At 40.6% G+C, this 18,797-nt stretch overlaps 1 long non-coding RNA gene across 1 annotated transcript in view; it reads left to right on the top strand.

The window, feature by feature from the left end:
• The window catches only part of LOC135361838 (uncharacterized), a 443,895-nt gene that overhangs the window by 269,687 nt on the left and 155,411 nt on the right, over nucleotides 1-18,797 (top strand). The window contains exons 3-4 of the long non-coding RNA XR_010405979.1: nucleotides 1,580-1,682; nucleotides 16,716-16,828. This is a non-coding gene — a long non-coding RNA (uncharacterized LOC135361838). The remainder of the gene's footprint in view (nucleotides 1-1,579; nucleotides 1,683-16,715; nucleotides 16,829-18,797) is intronic.

Here is an 18,797-nt window from a genome sequence, read left to right as displayed (position 1 = left end):
TGGCCTCTCTCCTGGCAACTCTCCACATACACATTTCCCCACAGGCTCTCTTTCTAATTTCTTTTCTCTTTGATCTATTGAAACCAAATCCTTTTTCTAACTCAATATTACAATAGACATAACAATTCTAATTGCTCTATTGATTCATGGCCACTGCAGTCGTGGGCACATTAGGAAGAACAAGGTTTCACTACCAGAGACCAGGGTTTGAGAGCCTGGCTTTGTGCTTTCTAGCTGTGTGGTTTGGTGCAAGCATCTTAGTCTCTCTGAACTGGTTTGTTTATCTGGGAAATGGGAGCAGTAGTATATGTTAGGGTCAGTTTGAAACTGTATTTGGTCACTGGTAGCACCCAAGTATAGTGGCTTAAATTTGAAATAAGTGGTAATCTATTCCTTCGTGTTAAACAATTTTGAAGGTGAGGAGCCCAGTGCTGGAATGGTACTTCCATGAGCCCTTCTTCTGCCTATAGTGTAGTTGCGGGGTTAGACTGTAGAATTAGCTTGTGGGATTGGATAGCCTTCTTTCTTAAAAGATCAAGAGAGCAGTTGGTTGATAGGGTTGGATAGTGGCAAAGCTGAACCTATTCACTTACTCATTGAACAAATATTTCTTAAATACCTATAGTATGCGGAGATCTAAAATTTTCCCTAATGGGAAATATACATGCTAAGTCAAATAAGGCAATCTTGGTTATTACATTGATGTCTAAATCATGGAGATTGATTATCTCCTTCTTTAGGTAGACCCACACTTGTAATCTCTTCGTTCCAAGATAACTCTGTGGCCTTCTACCTACTTGCCCAAGTATCCTTACAATAACCTCCCATCCCATAGAAGGCATCCCTATAAACTAACCAAATACAGGCTCATAAATAGGCTTCAGGATTATTCAAAAGAAGAATCCATATCCTTATCACCAGATCAAGTCAATAATGGATGTTTGCTTTCTGGATCTATGTATTCTGGTATGTCGATTAGAAGAATCAGCCTCATTATTTTATGGTCACACTATTTATACAGATGCTTCTGGAGCATCACGAGACCATGTCACAGACAGAGGGTCTCACAGATCCCCTGCCAGCTTAGAGAACAGAATCCATTGTTTCCTTTCATATGGTTTATTATTATTACCAGTAGAATCATCATAATTCTACTTTTGTCAAATGTATTCATTACAAATAAAATTTCTGTTCAGATCTCGAAGCTCATGCCTAAAAGCAAAGATATTAGAGTTAATGAGCGTTTTTGATGATGAAAAGAAAAATCACTGAAGGGTGATTGGACTTTAGCCTTTTAATGGGTTTGATATTCTTCTTTCATTAGGGTTGACAGGGGCATATCTGGCTCCCTCATGCTGTGTGCTGTGGTTTAAGAATATACTTTATGTGACACGAAGCTAGCTTTTCTTTCACAACAAAATAGTCCAGTGATCATGAGTCCATGTAAACAGACCTCCCCTGAATAGCAAGTCTGGCAGAGGAGAGTGCCAATGTTGACCTTGTTAGCAGGTGGTGGAAGGGCTTTGGTTGGCTTATTAAAATGTCCGTGTAATTTGTTTTCAATTTTTCTTTTATGCAGTAGGCACCAAGGATTTACAAAGAGCAAGCCCCCTCAGGAAACCCACTCAGGGAACGAGGTGATGCTGAAGGAACTGCAGGTGGAGACAAGCACCACAGTGCTGGTAAGCAGGGAGCACAGACACAGACGCCTTTTACCTGTGGTTCAAGTGGATGTGGATGAGCTCTGGAACATACTGTACAGAGGGTGCTCACTCACGGAAAACACAAGATTAGAAGCCTCTGGGGCCTTAGGAGCTTGGGCAATCTTATTGACTGGGTTGGGGAGAGTTTTCATACTGAGGACAGGCACTTTTTTTTTTTTTTTATCCTAAGGCCATGAAATTATGGGAACCAGGGAGACGAAGAATTGAGGTATCAAATCTCCTAGGCTCTGTCTGTCCCCATTCTGTGAACGTGCTCTTCCGACGGACAGGACGTGGGGCTGCTGGAGGCCTGGTTCACAGCGTGCTGCCTCTGGGGCTTAGCCAGCACGTTTCTCTCAGAGGGCTGCAGACTCCCACATGAACCTAACCGGCTTTTCTGTACTGATTCTACTCACACTCTAACACCAAGTGGGTGGGGCTTCCCCCCGCGCCGCTCACTTCTCCAACATCAACTGGGTAGACGACAATTCAGTTTAATCTGGCACTAAGTACCCAGAGTCAGCACAGAGCCCACTGGTTAGGGGCTCCGTCCCGTGAGACTGCCTCCATGCCCATGTCAAGTCTCAGATGCCACTTCTGACCACCTGGCTCTAAATTGGTGTTCCCATAACTCCCTCTTCAGGTGTGACAATTTGCCATAACAGCTTACAAAACTCGGGAAAACACTTTACTTATATTTACTAGTTTATTACAAGGATATTATAAAGAATACAAATGAATAGCCAAGTGAAGAGGGACGTGGGGTGGGATCCAGAAGGGTCCTGAGTCCAGGAGCTCCTGTCATGGGTGGTTGGGGTACACCACCTTCCCAGCACATGCATGCATTTACCATCCTGGAAGCTCTCTACACCCTGTTGTTCGGCGGTTTTTATGGAGGTCACTTTATAGGCATGATTGGTTAGATCATTGGCCATTGGTGATTGAATTCAACCTCTAGCCTTCTCCCCTCTCCGAAGCTAGGGGATGGGACTGAAAGTTCCAAGTTTGTGATTAAGGTTTGTTTTTTTCTTGTGAACAACCCCAATCCTGAAGCCACCCAGGAGCCCCAGAACCAGTCCTCTCGTTAGCACGCAAAAGACACTCTTATCACTCTGGAGATTCCAGGGGTTCTAGGAGTTGTGTACCAGAAACCTGGGACAAAGACCAAATATTTATTTTTTATTATGTCACAGACCTCATTAGCCAATGGACCAAAGAAAGTGGGGCCGAAGTAGGGAGTCACTTGGGGAAGACACCATCAATAGCTGAATACAAGTTGCAGGCTGTGCTGTGGTACTGGGATAGGGTTGTCAGCCTTGTGTCCCTGCCCTGTTTTGCAATCCGTGTCCAGCATTTACTGTGTGCCAAGAATTTTCTTGGGCAGTGCGATGGATACATATGTCAGCTAGACATTGTTCATCCACCAAGGATCTCACAATATTGGAGGGGATGGCATGCAAGCAACTGTATATAATACATGTGGGAAGCCGTTTTCAGAGTCTTCCAAAAGTGCTCTGGGAACATAGAAGAGAAGGCAATTAATTATGCCAGGAGATTTGGCTAAGTTGTCACAGGAGACATAACATTTTCAGCGGGGCTGTGAAAAATGAGAACGATTTTACTGAATGGAGGTGAAGGAAGTATATTCCAGGTAGAGGATACAGCACAAGCAAAGACATTGAGTTGTAGATGTTTATTCAGGAAACAGGGAACTGATCAGCATGGTTATAACAGAAAGTGTTTAACCAGGAGCAATCATAATAGTCAAGATTAATCAAGCACTTATTATGTGCTAGGGACTTTTTTATGCATATGAGTTTATTTCATCTTGAAAACAACCCCATGAAGCAGTTACTAATATTATCTCCATTTTATACAGGAAGACTTAGAGGCCTAGAGAGGTTAGAAAAGTTTCCTAAGGTTGTAACCTAGGGCCTGGAGCCAGGATTAGAGAGCAAATAGGCTCTAATTGACTAGAAAGACAGATTATAGGACTTTATATCTCAAGCCACAGGCTTATTCTTAATCTCTGTCCCTCCCAGGATCCTCTGATACAGGGTATACAGCATGATTCATTTGGATGCAGGAAGAATATTATTGAATTTTCTATTTGTTTTGTCTCATCTTTTTTATGATTATTTAATTTTATTTTTAATTTTAATTTTATTTTTTTATTTTTTGACAGAGAGAGACAGTGAGAGAGGGAACACAAGCAGGGGGAGCGGGAGAGGGAGAAGCAGGCTTCCCGCGGAGCAGGGAGCCCAATGTGGGGCTCGATCCCAGGACCCTGGGACCATGACCTGAGCCGAAGGCAGACGCTTAACTAGTGTGTTTCCTAATATACCCACAGTGTTAGCGCCTTAGAACATGCATATAATTTGCATAGGTTTAAAGACCAGTGACCTAGGGCAGTAATTTTCGTGTGGGTTTCCTGACCAGCAGCATCAGCCTCACCTGGCAACTGGTTAGAAATGCAAATTTCCAGGTCCTACCATGGACTTGCTGGATCAAATGCTCCCAGCATGGGGCCCAGCAATGTGTATTTTCACAGATCACCTGAATGAGACTGATGGATCAAGGCAATGCAACTGTTAAGGTGGAATGTGAGACAAGAACAATAATTCTAGTTGGAATGAAAGAAATGAGATACCAGAAACATGGAATTCTTCAAAAGATTATGAAAATCATCATGGCAAGAACTGAGCAGAGTCTAGGTCAAGTAAGAGAAGTGGATTTTAGACACATTTAAAGAGATACATCATGTATGACTGGATTTGGGGGTGAGGGAGAGGGAATTAAATCCAGATATCGCACCCAGTATTCTAATACACAGCATTGCTGTCTCTGTGTATGTCTCGGTCTCTGTGTGAGTCAGAGCGTATGATGGCAAGAGCTGATAATGAAGGATCCTGTTTAATTCAAAGTGTGTGAAGGTATTCAAGATGAGCATGCAGTTGGAAATTTAGACTTTCAAACTCAGAAGAGACATGAGATTTGGAAATACATATTTTTTAAAATTTTATTTTATTATGTTATGCTAGTCACCATACATTATATCATTAGTTTTTGATGTAGTGTTCCATGAGTCATTGTTTGCATATAACACCCAGTGCTCCATTCAATATGTGCCCTCTTTAATACCCATCACCAAGCTAACCCATCCTCCCACCCCCCTCCCCTCTAGAACCCTCAGCTTGTTTCTCAGAGTCCATAGTCTCTCATGGTTTGTCTCCCCCTCCGATTTCCCCCCCCTTCATTTTTCCCTTCCTACTATCTTCTTTTTTTTTTTTTTAACATACAATATATTATTTGTTTCAGAGGTACAGGTCTGTGACTCATCAGTCTTATGCAATTCACAGCACTCACCATAGCACATACCCTCCCCAATGTTCATCACCCAGCCACCCCATCCCTCCCACCCCACCCCCCACTCCAGCAACCGTCAGTTTGTTTCCTGAGATTAAGAGTCTCTTATGGTTTGTCTCCCTCTCTGGTTTCATCTTGTTTCATTTCTCCCTCCCTTCCCCTATGATCCTCTGTCTTGTTTCTCAAATTCCTCAGTGAGATCATATGATACTTGTCTTTCTCTGATTGACTTATTTTGCTTAGCATAATACGCTCTAGTTCCATCCATGTTGTTGCAAATGGCAAGATTTTGGTTTTTTTGATGCCTGCATAATATTCCAGTGTGTGTGTGTGTGTGTGTGTGTGTGTGTATTATACCACATCATCTTTATCCATTCATCTGCTGATGGACATCTTGGCTCTTTCCATAGTTTGGCTATTGTGGACATTGCTGCTCTAAACATTGGGGTGCATGTACCTACCCCTTTGGATCACTACATTTATATCTTTGGGGTAAATACCCAGTAGTGCAATTGCTGGGTCATAGGGTAGCTCTATTTTCAACTTTTTTTTTAAAGATTTTATTTATTTATTTGATACAGAGAGACACAGCAAGAGAGGGAACACAAGCAGGGGGAGTGGGAGAGGGGGAAGCAGGCTTCCCGCGGAGCAGGGAGCGCGAAGCGGGCTCAATCCCAGGACTCTGGGATCGTGACCTGAGCCGAAGGCAGATGCTTAACAACTGAGCCACCCAGGTGCCCCTATTTTCAACTTTTTGAGGAACCTCCATACTGTTTTCCAGAGTGGCTGCACCAGCTTGCATTCCCACCAACAGTGTGGGAGGTTTCCCCTTTCTCCGCATCCCCGCCAACATCTGTCGTTTCCCGACTTGTTAATTTTAGCCATTCTGATTGGTGTGAGGTGGTATCTCATTGAGGTTTTGATGTGGATTTCCCTGATGCCGAGCGATGTTGAGCACTTTTTCATGTGTCTGTTGGCCATTTGGATGTCTTCTTTGGAAAAATGTCTGTTCATGTCTTCTGCCCATTTCTTGATTGGATTCTTTGTTCTTTGGGTGTTGAGTTTGATAAGTTCTTTGTAGATTTTGGATATTAGCCCTTTATCTGATATGTCATTTGCAAATATCTTCTCCCATTCTGTCGGTTGTCTTTTGGTTTTGTTGACTGCTTCTTTTGCTGTGCAAAAGCTTTTTATCCTGATGAAGTCCCAATAGTTCATTTTTTCCCACCTTCTCTTGCCTTTGATGATGTGTCTAGGAAGAAGTTGTTCTGGCTGAGGTCACAGAGGTTGCTGCCTATGTTCTCCTCTGGGATTTTGATGGATTCCTGTCTCACAATTTAGGTCTTTCATCCATTTGAGTCTATTTTTGCGTGTGGTGTAAGGAAATGGTCCAGTTTCATTCTTCTGCATGTGGCTGTCCAATTTTCCCAACACCATTTGTTGAAGAGACTGTCTTTTTTCCATCGGACATTCTTTCCTGCTTTGTCAAAGATGAGTTGACCATAGAGTTGAGGGTCCATTTCTGGGCTCTCTATTCTGTTCCACTGATCTATGTGTCTGTTTTTGTGCCAGTACCATACTGTCTTGATGATGATAGCTTTGTAATTGAGCTGGAAGTCTGGAATTGTGATGCCGCCAGCTTTGCTTTTCTTTTTCAACATTCCTCTGGCTATTTGGGGTCTTTTCTGGTTCCATACAAATTTTAGGATTATTTGTTCCATTTCTTTGAAAAAAGTGGATGGTATTTTGATGGGGATTGCATTGAATGTGTAGATTGCTCTAGGTGGCATTGACATCTTCACAATGTTTGTTCTTCCAATCCATGAGCATGGAACATTTTTCCATTTCTTTGTGTCTTCCTCAATTGATTTCATGAGTATTCTATAGTTTTCTGAGTACAGATCCTTTGCCTCTTTGGTTAGATTTATTCCTAGGTATCTTATGGTTTTGGGTGCAATTGTAAATGGGATCGACTCCTTAATTTCTCTTTCTTCTGTCTTGTTGGTGTATAGGAATGCCACTGATTTCTGTGCATTGATTTTATATCCTGCCACTTGACTGAATTCCTGTATGAGTTCTAGCAGTTTTGGGGTGGAGTCTTTGGGGTTTTCCACATAAAGTATCATATCATCTGCAAAGAGTGAGAGTTTGACTTCTTCTTTGCCGATTTGGATGCCTTTGATTTCTTTTTGTTGTCTGATTGCTGTGGCTAGGACTTCTAATACTATGTTGAATAGCAGTGGTGACAGTGGACATCCCTGCTGCGTTCCTGACCTTAGGGGGAAAGCTCTCAGTTTTTCCCCATTGAGAATGATATTCGCTGTAGGTTTTTCATAGATGGCTTTTATGATATTGAGGTCTGTACCCTCTATCCCTACACTCTGAGGAGCTTTAATCAAGAAAGGATGCTGTACTTTGTTAAATGCTTTTTCTGTTTCGAGAGGATCATATGGTTCTCGTTCTTTCTTTTATTAATGTATTGTATCACATTGATTGATTTGTGGATGTTGAACCAACCTTGCAGCCCAGGGATAAATCCCACTTGGTCGTGGTGAATAATCCTTTTAATGTGCTGTTGGATCCTATTGGCTAGTATTTTGGTGAGAATTTTTGCATCCATGTTCATCAAGGATATTGGTCTATAATTCTTTTTGATGGGTCTTTGTCCGGTTTGGGGATCAAGGTAATTGTGGCCTCATAAAACGAGTTTGGAAGTTTTCCTTCCATTTCTATTTTTTGGAACCGTTTCAGAAGAATAGGTTTTAATTCTTCTTGAAATGTTTGGTAGAATTCCCCTGGGAAGTCATCTGGCCTTGGGCTCTTGTTTGTTGGGAGATTTTTGATGACTGCTTCAATTTTCTTAGTAGTTATGGGTCTGTTCAGGTTTTCTATTTCTTCCTGGTTCAGTTTTGGTAGTTGATACATCTCTAGGAATGCATCCATTTCTTCCAGATTGTCTAATTTGCTGGCATATAGTTGTTCATAATATGTTCTTATAATTGTTGTATTTCTTTGGTGTTGGTTGTGATCTCTCCTCTTTCATTCATGATTTTATTTATTTGGGCCCTTTCTCTTTTCTTTTTGATAAGTATGGCCAGGGGTTTATCAATCTTATTAGTTCTTTGAAAGAACCAGCTCCTAGTTTCATTGATCTGTTCTACTATTCTTTTGGTTTCTATTTCATTGATTTCTGCTCTGATCTTTATTATTTCTCTTCTCTTGCTGGGTTTAGGCTTTGCTATTCTTTCTCCAGCTCCTTTAGGTATAGGGTTAGGTTGTGTATTTGAGACCTTTCTTGTTTCTTGAGAAAGGCTTGTATTGCTATATACTTTTTCCTCTTAGGACCGCCTTTGCTGTATCCCAAAGATTTTGAACAGTTGGTTTTCATTTTCATTTGTTTCCATGAGTTTTTTTTTAATTCTTCTTTAATTTCCTGGTTGACCCATTCATTCTTTAGTAGGATGCTCTTTAACCTCCATGTATCTGAATTCTTTCTGACTTTCCTCTTGTGATTGAGTTCTAGTTTCAAAGCACTGTGGTCTGAAAATAGGCAGGGAATGATCCCAATCTTTTGGTACCAGTTGAGACCTGATTTGTGACCTAGGATGTGATCTATTCTGGAGAATGTTCCATGGGCACTAGAGAAGAATGTGTATTCCGTTGCTTTGGGATGGAATGTTCTGAATATATCTGTGAAGTCCATTTGGTCCAGTTTGTCATTTTTTTTTTTTAAGATTTTATTTATTTATTTGAGAGAGAGAATGAGATAGAGAGAGAGCATGAGAGGGGGAAGGGTCAGAGGGAGAAGCAGACTCCCTGCTGAGCAGGGAGCCCCATGTGGGACTCGATCCCGGGACTCCAGGATCATGACCTGAGCCGAAGGCAGTCGCTTAACCAACTGAGCCACCCAGGCGCCCCAGTTTGTCATTTAAAGCCTTTATTTCCTTGTTGGTCTTTTGCTTAGATGATCGGTCCATGGAAATACATATTTGAGAGAGAATAGTATATATGTAGCAGTAGAACCATTGGATAAAATGGATATGGATAAAATGGAGAACTTCTATCTTACCTAAAATAATATTTGAGTTGGAATTATCTAAAGAATGAGGGGGCATAGGTGAAAGAGGGACCTAAAACCTAAAACAGGGGCTGATACTCAGAGCAACTAATGTGGGAAATAGGAAGGGAAAGCAGAGCATGAGAGAAAACCAACACATATTGATTGGCACGCTGGCCTCTGAGAGCACGTGGAGAATCCCGTGAGCTAAGTGCCTATAGTGTGGGCTGCAAATCAGGGGTTTCTAACGTTTTGTAGCCATGGACCCCTTTGGTAGTCTCAGGAAGCTCGTGAATCCTTTCTCAGAAAGTTTTTTAATACCTAAATTAAAGCACATAACATTAAAAAGGAAGCCAGTTGGGCTCCCAGCTCAGCGGGGAGTCGGCTTCTCTGTCTCCCTCTGCCTTTCCCCCTGCTTGTGCTGTCTGTCTCTCTCTCTCAAGTGAATAAATAAAATCTCAAAATAAAGAAGCCAATTATGATAAAATATTCTCAAAATATCAATAGAAAATTTGTGGTATAGCAGGATATATATTATAGTAACATACATACATATATATATATTTTTAAGATTATTTATTTATTTATTTAGAGAGTGAGAGCATGAGTGGAGGCAGGGGGTAGAGGGAGGGAGAGAGAGAGAGAGAATCTCAAGCAGCCTCTGTTGCAGGCAGCCTCTGCGCTAAGTGTGGAGCTAATGCAGGGCTCGATCTCACGACCCTGAGATCATGACCTGAGCTAAAATCAAGAATCTTTTTTTTTATAAAGATTTTATTTTTTTATTTATTTGAGAGAGAGAGAGAGAAACAGCATGAGAGGGGATAGGGTCAGAGGGAGAAGCAAGCTCCCCGCTGAGCTGGGAGCCCGATGTGGGACTCGATCCCAGGACTCTGGGATCATGACCTGAGCCGAAGGCAGTCGCTTAACCAAGTGAGCCACCCAGGCGTCCTAAAATCAGGACTCTTGATTAATCAATTAACTGATGCTTAACCGACTGAGGCACCCAGGCACCCCTACATATATATCTTTATTAATGCATTTAATATTGAGTGGGATTAACAACCCTGAAGTCAAAGTTGTGATGAGTATAAGTGATAATTTGAGATATCTGTAACAACTGTTAAGTGAAGTGAAAATACTGGTGATTAACTGGGGACAAAAATCAGACACTTATAATACTTTTCTGTTTTGGTGTCTGCATTCATAATGGAAGTTAATGCTAAATTCAGTTAAAGGTTAGGGAGAATGAGTAACTCTTTTCCACGAACACACACGGACCCCCTGAATTCTATCTGTGGACTCCATGAGAGTACATAGACTCTGAGTGAGGAATTCCTGTACTAAATGAATAGACAGAAGTGTGTGCATTTACCCACATATATACATAGTCACCAATCTGCAGATAGGAATTAATCTCTGGATCAATTTTCATATGCCTCATTCAAGGGAAATTTTGTTTGAGAGACTTAGATGTTTTAGATATAAATTAATTTGGGTGCATTTAGCTAGCCCCCATGGAGGGTTATTGAGGACAAATTACTTTGTCTTGCTCCAAAAACATTATTCCTGGTAACCCATCTTCAACTAGAATGTTGGTTAGCATGTCTGGACAATAATTCTCCAGTGTTTTCACTCTATTTCTGATGTTTTAGTCAGAAGTGACAAAGTTTGTAATGCTTACTATCTGTAGATGCTTTTGTAAGTAAGATTATGGCAATTTGATAAAAACAGTTACATGTGATTTTGCTAATTTTGTGAAATTAGAAGAAACTTAGAGGTATGATTCAAATCTTACATTTTGTTGGTGAGGAAATTGAGACCCACAAAGAGAAAGAGACCTTTTTTGCTATGTAACACATTTCCTCAAATTTAACAGCTTAAATGAGAAATCATTTTATTTTTTCTCACAATTTTGTGGGTTGGAAATTTAGACAGAGCTTATTTAGCTGGGCAGTTTTTAAATTCTACATGGCACTGACTGAGGTCACTCTGTAATATTCAGCTGGTGAGTGGGCTGGTCCAGAGGACCCAAGAGAGCTTCATGCCATGTCCAATCTTCAAGGCAGAGAGCTGGAGGACTGTGTTAAGTCAGAATGTCCACTGGAATGCCTACCTGCATGGTGGTTCATGGCTCCCAGAAAGTGTTGTAGGAGGCCCAGGTGAAAGCTTTAAGGCTTCTTATGATTGATTCTCAAAAACTCCAAGACGTCAATTCTGCTGCATTCTATGGTCAAACAAGTCACCAACGCCAGCTCAGATGAAAAGGGATGAATATGAGACTGCACCCTCCAAGGGGAAGAGTATCAAACAAACTGAACGTCCTGTGTCTATCACAAACCATTTATATTTCCCACACTTACAAATACATTTACCACCTCCCAGGACTCTCAAAATTCTTATTCCGTTCTAGCATCAGGCTTAGGCTGAGGTCCAGGATCTTGTTATATAAAAAAGTCTAGAGGGGCACCTGGGTGGCTCAGTCAGTTAAGCATCTGACTCTTGATCTCAACTCAGGTCTTGACCTCAGGGTCATGAGTTCAAGCCTCTTGTTGGGCTCCACGCTGGGCCTGGAACCTACTTTAAAAAAAAAAAGCCTGGTGATGGGTATTAAGGAGGGCACGTACTGCATGGAGCACTGGGTGTTAAATGAAAACAATGGATCATGGATCACTACATCAAAAACTAATGATGTATTGTATAGTGACTAACATAACATAGTAACATTAAATTAAAAAAAAAAAAAGTTTAGAAACTAATGAAATGCCTCAGGGCTGGTTCTTTGAGTATGTCTGGATGTGAAGATACGTTAAATAAAGAGACAAGTTATCTGCCCTTTTGCTACCAACAGACAATGGTGATGTAGGGACAGTAGAAATATAATAGACATTCTCATCCAAACAGGAAAATGGGGAGCACATAGCAGTTACTCGTCTAGACCCGTTCATAGAGCCCGCTAATTATAAAATCCAGCTGGGGCCGTGTTTCTACTTCCTTGACGGGGCCAGTCTTCCTCCCTGGGAATGGTTCTCCTTGGTTCCCATATCCGTTCTCTGGGCTCTTGGTTTTACCCATAGTCATCTCTTCTTTTGCACAACGAGTAGCCTGTGTTTTCAGCTGAGTCGTTTTCTCAGTCGGCTTCCTTTGTGGGCACAGAGGTGTCTTTTCATTTTGGACAGTGTGTCTAGCTAACTGCTTCTGTAATACAATTCTCTTAAAAACTTCAGTGTTTGCATAACTTTTTGGGGGGTTAATTCCATTAGAGAAAAGTCACACACTTATCTTCCAGAGAAGCTCCTCTCTGGTTTGCTGTGACACGGGGTGCTGTGGGACAAAGCCTTCAAGATTCTGGATGCCTTTGTATTTAGATGAAACATTTTACAGTATTTTATCCTTAAGGTTCTTAAAGGCCCTTCTCTCCCGCCCCCCCACTTTTTTTAAAAAGAGGGTCCTGGTATATCCTTAAGATTCTTAGAAATCATGCTGGGCAAACCCTTAAATCTTACTGAGTCTTAATAAAGGTCTTATTTTTTTTTTTAAGATTTTATTTATTTGAGAGAGAGAGGGCACAAACAGAGGGAGCTGCAGAGGGAGAGGGAGAAGCAGGCTTCCCGCTGAGCAGGGAGCCCGACGCGGGGCTCGATCCCAGGACCCAGGGACCATGACCTGAGCCAAAGGCAGATGCTTAAATGACTGAGCCACTTAGGTGCTCCTTAATAAAGGTCTTATAAAAACACCTTTAAGGATCTTTACCCTGAGACTTTTTTTTTTTTTTTTAACTTTGAGATTATTTCACCATCCAGAGATTCTGGGACTGGGAAACATGTTTGTTTTGGAAACAGTAAGTCCTGGCTTCTTTATATTCCCTCTAAATTCTGCATGAAACTGAACATTTTCTTATTTGATCTCATCCCTCTCCATCAGTATTTTATCACATAGAGTCAAAAGAAACCAGTTGGTACTTTTGATATGCTGTCTGGAAATCTCTTTAGCCAGGTCTGACAGTTCCTTAGATACTTCTTAAAATTTTTTTATTTTTGTTTTAAAGTTTTTATTTATTTATTTGAGAGAGAGAGAAAACAGAGGGAGAGTGAGAGGGAGAAGCAGACTCCCCAGTGAGCAGGGGGCCCCATGTGGAGCTCCATCCCAGGACCCTGAGATCATGACCTGAGCCAAAGGCAGACGCTTAACAGGCTGGGCCACATAGGTGCACTTTAGATACTTTTTCTATTTGCTACATTACTATAGGCAACAATTTCACGAAACTTTTTACCACTGCTTCTTTTCTCCAGCCTCCAGAAACATCTTCCTGCTGCCCTTTGACACTTTACCAATAGTTGCCTCCAGGTCTTTTACCTTTCACTCACTTCTAGGCTCCAAAGCCAATGCCATGTGCCTTAGGGTTATGTTACAATAGCATCCCACTTCTAGGACAGAATTCGGTTTCACTTACCTATTATTGTATCACAAGTGGCTACAAAATTTGGTAGCTTAAAGTGGCAATGATTTTATTATATGTCATAGTGTTATGTCTCAAAAATTCAAGAAGGCCTCAATTGGGTGATTCTTTTGTTCTACATGATGTTAGCTAGGTCATCCCACCCACCATGTTTAGTTGACAGAAGGGCTGATCTGGAGGGGCTAAGAGAAATTTACTCAATCTAATTAGTGAAATGGCTGGGATTGGAAACCGATCTTCCATCTCCTACTGCAGAGAGCTTTTCTTCTACATCAGGTGATCAAATCTGTCTTTGACTTTTCTATTGTAGGAGGAGTTCTTAGGCTTGTATTCAAACCTTTAGGAGGGAGAGAAAGAGATTTCCTTCATGGATAGGGAATCATCCTGGACATCCTTGAATCTCTGTGTGTATTCCGTGGGATGTTCTGGACTCATGCTTTGCAGATGCTCTTTGCATGTTGGTACCACACTTGGGAATAATATATAAATATGATGGGTTTTTTTCTCATTTTGTCCTCATTGTCTGAGTGACAGGGCTTTCCATTATAATTTATCTTTAATTCACTAAGCTCTTTTCTGCCTAACCTGCCTTTCTGATGACCAGGCAAGCTTCCTGCATCCATGTTTCCCTAATGTTATAACTGGGGCTATCCAGTAAGGAACTATAATCCTTGCCCCTAGAAATAGGGTTTATAGTCAGGATGTCAAGGCTACAACATCAAGTCCTGTTCTGACCTTGTACTGAGATTTATAGAATTTCCAAGGCCTTCCTTCCTACTCAGTTGACTGAGGCCATAGCCTTGCACCCACAATCTGTTTTGGGTTTCACTTTTGGTTTATTTTGCCTCTGTCTATTTTTATGTGATTGGGGTCCATCTTGCTCTCATTCCATCAGATAGAATATGGGGATTATTTTATTTTATTTATTTATTTTTTTTTTAAAGATTTTATTTATTTATTTGACAGAGAGAGACACAGCGAAAGAGGGAATACAAGCAGGGGGAATGGGAGAGGGAGAAGCAGGCTTCCCGCAGAGCAGGGAGCCCGATGCGGGGCTTGATCCCAGGACCCCGGGATCATGACCTGAGCTGAAGGTAGACGCTTAACGACTGAGCCACCCAGGCGCCCCATGGGGATTATTTTAAACTAGTGATAAAAGCACATCAGAAATCTTTTGGTGGGAAGGATTAATGTGGATTTTGGGGGGAAAAAAGATCAGTTTACTTCTTTGCTAAAAAACACAATGAGTAGAGGAAAAATGAATCAGAAGAATAAAAAAGACACAGGACATTATCTCGAGCAAAATGGACATGAAACAAACTACAAAGCAAATACTGTGCACAATTATTGACCAAAAAGGAGAGAGGCTAGGTTTAGAAAACAAATATTTTTCAACACAGACACATACGAAGCCAGAAGGCATTTTAATGTTCTGTTTTTGGTTTGTTTTTTTTTTTATCATCTATGCCAGGAGAATTTATGATCAGAACATTTCTTCATCATTTTTAGAATTAATAATAAAAAACGGAGAATGGCATATTAAGTGAGGATTCTGTTTTCCACAACACGTTTGGCAATAGACACCCAGAATGACCCAACGAGCAGTGAGGAAACAGAGGCTCGGGAACCCCCACATTTAGCTTTCTCTCTTTTTTTTTTAAAAGATTTTATTTATTTATTTGACAGAGGGAGGCACAGCAAGAGCAGGAACACAAGCAGGGGGAGCAGGAGAGGGAGAAGCAGGCTTCCCGCAGAGCAGGGAGCCCGATGCGGGGCTCGATCCCAGGACCCTGGGATCATGACCTGAGCGGAAGGCAGACACTTAACGACTGAGCCACTGAGGCGCCCCTTTTTAAAGAACTAACACCTAACAACCCAGGGGCTCAGATAAGCTCAGATTAGTATGACCAGTTTAAGAGTTTAAATGGTCAAGTTACTTAAACTGATACATAATAAGCTATTTACAAGATTGCTAGTTACTCCCGAAGTAATTTTTTTTTCCCGCAGAAAAAATGGTTTTATGAGGCCATATTATATAATATGGTATATATGGACATCCCATATATGTCTATAACTAGACTTTCACATTGAATGGGAAGACTGGAGCCATGTCAGACTAGTAATCCAAAGAGTGCTTCATTTTTGTTTTGATCCAAATGTACAGAAAAGATCTTCAGCTGACTAGATTATTATATTATACTGTCTCATTTGAGAATTCGAGACTATGTTACAAAGTTGTGGAATGAAGTGCTGTGAGGCCCCTTGCTGCACTGGTGACGACATGGGCCTCAGAGAGGTCGAGAAACCTATCCAAAGTCACACAGCCGGCCAGCATTGGAGCCAGGGCTGAATCCACTTTCTGCATTCCCATATTTGAATTTTCAAATCTGGACCTCTCCCCAGGCATACAAACATAGTATTCACTGTCTAAAAATCTGATGTGTCTTTTCATTTTTTTTTTCTTTTCATTCATATGGTTTTGGATTTTCATTACTTCTCATTTACTCATTTGTTCATTCAGTCAGCAAATATTTGAGTGGCTACTATGTGCTGGGCATGTTCTATGCTCTGAGTGATACAGCATGTATGGACTTTATATTCCACTTGGAAAGATAGGTAAAGAGAGAAAGAAAGAAAGAAAGAAAAGAAAGAAAGAAAGAAAGAAAGAAAGAAAGAAAGAAAGAAAGAAAGAAAGAAAGAAAGAAAGAAAGAAAGAAAGAAAAGGAAAAAGAAAGAAAGAAAAGGAAAAAGAAAGAGAAAGAGAAGTAAGGAAGGAAGGAAAGAGGGAAGGAAGGAAGGAGGGAGGGAGGGAGGGAAGGAAGGAAGGAAGGAAGGAAGGAAGGAAGGAAGGAAGGAAGGAAGGAAGGAAGGAAGGAAGGAAGGAAGGGGGCCAAGGGTGCTAGGAGTAACTTTTTGGACTAATGGACAGAGGGACAAGTTCTCTAATACAAAGTGACTTTGGAACACAGATATGAAGGAAATCGGGAGCCGGGAAGGGCAGGCTTCATGGGTATACGACCTATGCAGTGCTATAGGGCATCACACTTGGTTTACTGCTCTACTGTCACCATCTTGAGATTCTTAATGATTTTTTTTAACAAAATGTATTTTCATTTTATACCGGGCCCAACAGACTATGCAGCTGGTCCTGGACCAGGAATGAACTATGTGATAATGGAGGAAAGAGATCTGCAGACGAAAGATACTAGTGAGCACACAGGGGCTAAAATGAACAAGGAATAGAAGGTGAGTCAACTGGAGTGGGGCAGGAGGAAGGGAGAGTGGCAGGAGGTGGCATCGGTGAGGTGGGCGGGGGGGCTTTGGCTGCCACTCTGAGATGGCAAAGCCATTGACCAGAACAGTGACATGATTTGACCTTCATTTAAAAACAATTATCCTGGATTTGAGCTATTTGGCTATTGTAAGAGTGCAGTGTAAGATTAACCTATTTCCCAAAATAGGCTAATAGCAATTTTACCAAAATTAGTTCCATAACTTATAAGGAAGCCTTTTTCATTTTTTTAAAAAAAACTCAAAATGTTAAACAAACATATTAAAAACTTCACGAATGTGACAAATTATCAACTCTCAGTGGTTATACAGACCAAATGTTTTTAAAAATTTATTCCTTTCCTAGATGGTTTCAATTTTTAGATACTTACAGCTGTAATTCCTAACCACAAATATTCCTATCCACAGAAATATCCTTTTCTTTATCTAGTTTTACTAGGAGGACCATACATATCCTAGAGAATGTTAAATCTTCTGCTATACTTCGATTCCCTCCCTTGAGAAAGAGAAGAAAAAAAAATCATGCTCCATTGTTGAATAACACCACTATTTCATGAAAGAAGATGTTTCTGCCAAATGTCCAAAGGAAAGAATCTTAATTCTAATGCTAATTGGAGCATTTCTTTCTGAAAAATTAAAAACTATAAGTTTCAGAAATGAAATCTGAAGATTATCCAGTGTTAAATACATGGAATCAAAAAAAAAATGAAATTTGATATAAAGCATGAAAAAGAAAATTCAGAGTTGCCAAAGGATATTCTAGAGTGAAAGAGAGGCATGGGGTCCATGAAATACATTCGAGCTTTATATTTGTAGTTATAGAAGTACCTTTGTAATGTGGGGTCCAAGCGTGCCTGTCAAAGTTGTTGGGAAATTCTTACGGGAAAAATAATGTTCCCTCAAGGATGTCCTGTGCATGCACAATCCTTCCAGCAACGTCGCAAGTGCTTTCATATCTTTTCTCTCACTTCATCCTCACCATTTCTGAAATGAGTAAGGTGGGTTTTATTTTAATGTGTAGATGAATAAATGGAGAGTAAAGGATTTAAATAGTAAGCTCAAGGTCAATAGCAAAGTAATGACAACAGGAATCTAGATGTCTTGACTCAGTTCAGTATTCATTCCGTGTCCTCATACGTGTTCCTTTCATGCTAAGGAGATGCAGTGGCAACTGGATGTGCTTAGTAAAAATAGGCCAAAATATACCTGCTGTACAGTGGTCACTTACGGGGGCACAAGGAGTAAAAAGAGGAAACACACACACACACACACACACTCTGTTAAAAAGGAATATAAATTGAACTTCTTCACAATTAGAAACTTGTGCTTTGCAAAAGATACTGTTAAGAAAATGAAAAGACATGCCATGGACTGAGAGAAAATATTGGCAAAATACAAAAGTCTTGTATCCAGAATATATAAATTACTTTGCAAATTCAATAATGAGAAAATATCTAACACAATTAAACATTAAAAATATTTGGACATTTGGATACACACTTCGCCAAAAAGTGGTGGATGGCTAGTAAGCCTGTGGAATGTTGCTCATCTTCATTAGTCATCAGAAAAATGCAAATTAATATCACGATGAGATACTGCTACGCACCTAATACAAACGCTAAAATAAAAATATCAAGACAATGCAAAAACGAATAAGCATATGAAGCAGTGGAACTCTCATATATTGCTGGTGGGAATGTATTTTTTTTTTTATAAAACATTATTTTTTAATTTTATTATCTTATGTTAGTCACCATACAATTCATCATTAGTTTTTGATGTAGTGATCCACGATCCATTGTTTTCGTATAACACCCAGTGCTCCATGCAGTACGTGCCCTCCTTAATACCCATCACAGAGCTAACCAATCCCCGCTCCCCCCTCCCCTCTAAAACCCTGTTTGTTTCTCAGGTCCATAGTCTC

Source organism: Mirounga angustirostris, unplaced genomic scaffold (genome assembly GCF_029215605.1).
Source record: "Mirounga angustirostris isolate CCGP_5_RB_7025 unplaced genomic scaffold, mMirAng1.0.hap1 SCAF_10, whole genome shotgun sequence".
NCBI classification, from domain to species: Eukaryota; Metazoa; Chordata; class Mammalia; order Carnivora; family Phocidae; genus Mirounga; species Mirounga angustirostris.
The sequence above is the reverse complement of the archived record's forward strand: the minus strand, read 5'-3'. Positions and strand labels throughout refer to the sequence as shown.